General features: G+C 47.2%; 1 pseudogene; it reads left to right on the top strand.

Moving 5' to 3' along the window:
• The first annotated feature begins 384 nt into the window (after nt 1-384).
• Nucleotides 385-2,190, top strand: LOC102424503 (annotated as a pseudogene).
• Nucleotides 2,191-2,562: the final 372 nt, after the last annotated feature.

Here is a 2,562-nt window from a genome sequence, read left to right as displayed (position 1 = left end):
TGGTGACGGCCAGAAAAGCGATCTCATCACCTTAGGGCCGCGTTCTAGATTAACTTGGAATCCCTGAGCTTTCGGGAGAGGAGATTCTGCAAGGGCGCCTCCCACAGCCTGCCCTCCGCCAAGGTGACCTGGTGGAAGGACAGCCACAGGAGCGGACTCAAAAGGCACGCATCTTCACGCGCATGCGCGGGCTTACGTGAACGCGCTTGGGCGGGCTTACGTGAACGCGCGTGTTTACGTGAACACGCTTGGGCGGGCTTACGTGAACGCGCTTGGGCGGGCTTACGTGAACTGGCCTGTGTACGTGAACGCGCTTGGGCGGGCTTACGTGAACGCGCGGGAGCATGTTTAAGTGAACGCGAGTACGCAAGCGCGCATTGTCGCCACGGACGTCGGCTGCACCAGTCGCCAGAGGACTAGTGGAAGGTATTGGCTGCTGGGTTCTCTTGATATTTCTTCCGTCCACCACCAAATCGGGTCGGGCTTAGATCGTGAGGGGCGAGTCTAATTACTTTTGTTTCTCTCTCCTGCCATCTTCGGGGGGGCGGGGAGGTGTGTGATGATGGTGCTTGGGAGGCGGTGCGGAGGTTTGGCCACACTCCTTTACTCCCCGCCCATGGCCTTCGCAGTCCCAGAAACTCTGGTTATCTCCACGTTTTGAAAATCAATAAAGTCCACTTACTCCCACCTCCAAGAATAGGCCCTGAAATGTGTTTAGTGCCACTGACACCAGAAATGCTTTTTAGAAGAAGGCTAGGTAATCCTGAAAAAGTATGCTTCCTGCGGCCCATATCAGGCTGAGTACCTTTCTATTTTTCAGTGTCTGATTCTACTTAGGAGGATTGAATGAATCATCACTTCACCTTTTTGTCTTGGAATGTCTGATACTTACAGACCAAAAAGAAAGTTAAGTCCAACCAGGTGGTCTGATAATAGGTATAAATTAAAATGATGTAGCCCTAGCCGGCTTGGCGCAGCGGATAGAGCGTCAGCCTGTGGACTGAAGTGTCCCAGGTTCTTTCGGGCCAAGGGCACATGCCTGGGTTGTGGGCTCGATCCCCAGTAGGGGGTGTGCAGGAGGCAGCCGATCAATGATTCTCATTTTTGATGTTTCTCTCCTTCTCCCTCTCTGAAATCAATTTAAAAAGTTAAAAAAAAATAAAATGATGTAATGTTATTTTTCCTATGCTCATTAACAGCTCACACCAAGCACCCGAAAGAACACTTCGGATATTGTTTCTCCAGCCTTTAAGCTATTGAAACAACAGTACCTCCTGGGCGTGTTCTGCTCTGTTACTGGAGTGTGTTTCTGATCATCTCAACCTCAACCATGTTTTCAAACTGCTTTCAGAATATCATAAAAATTACAAACGCCCACCTTCTACATTCAGGATTATGCCACCGATTAATAAGAAACAAAAGGAGGTGTTTCGGAACTGTGCCAACATCCAGATTGCACAGGCGGTTTGTCGTTACAGGCATTGGCTTAGTGACTCCTCTTGGTGTAGGAACTCAGCTGGTATGGGACCGTCTGATCCGAGGAGAGAGTGGAATTGTTTCACTGGTTGGTGAAGAATATAAGAATATCCCTTGCCGTGTTGCTGCTTTTGTGCCAAGTTGTTGTGATGAAGGCCAGTTCAATGAAAAAAACTTTGCTTCCAAATCAGATATCAAGTCTATGTCTTCCCCCACCATTATGGCCATTGGGGCTGCAGAGTTAGCCATGAAAGACTCTGGCTGGCATCCTCAGTCAGAAGCTGATCAAGTGGCTACCGGTGTTGCAATTGGCATGGGAATGGTTCCTCTTGAAGTTGTTTCTGAAACTGCTTTGATGTTTCAGACAAAAGGTTACAATAAAGTCAGCCCATTCTTTGTCCCGAAGATTCTGGTCAACATGGCAGCAGGCCAGGTCAGCATTCGATATAAACTCAGGGGCCCCAATCATACAGTCTCTACAGCCTGTACCACGGGAGCTCATGCTGTGGGAGACTCCTTTAGATTTATAGCCCATGGTGATGCTGATGTGATGGTGGCTGGAGGTACAGATTCTTGCATTAGCCCTTTATCTCTTGCTGGGTTTGCCAGAGCCCGTGCTCTGAGCACAAACCCTTGATCCTAAGTTGGCATGTCGACCATTTCATCCAAAGAGAGATGGTTTTGTAATGGGAGAAGGTGCAGCTGTGCTGGTGCTGGAAGAACATGAACATGCTATTCAAAGAGGGGCCCGGATCTATGCAGAAATTTTGGGCTACGGACTCTCGGGTGATGCTGGTCAGATTACCGCCCCCGACTCTGAAGGAGACGGTGCCTTAAGGTAAACACTTTTTTTTTTTCTTTTCATTCAAAATATTTATTCAAATAAGACATTTTATTGGAGTGTCAAATGAGGAGAAATTTGTACTGTCTGGCCTTAGTGTATGGTATCTCTGTTGTTTCATTTTAGACTAAACAAAGTGTTTTTTGAGTTTTTTGCTTTTAACATGTTTCAAGCATTTGAAATATTTGAAAATCCTTACAAAAATTTGTAGTCTATGTGGTATTTTTTCCCCCTCAAGGGAAAAA

The sequence above is a fragment of the Myotis lucifugus genome, unplaced genomic scaffold (genome assembly GCF_000147115.1).
Source record: "Myotis lucifugus unplaced genomic scaffold, Myoluc2.0 scaffold_2802, whole genome shotgun sequence".
NCBI lineage: Eukaryota > Metazoa > Chordata > Mammalia > Chiroptera > Vespertilionidae > Myotis > Myotis lucifugus.
The sequence above is the reverse complement of the archived record's forward strand: the minus strand, read 5'-3'. Positions and strand labels throughout refer to the sequence as shown.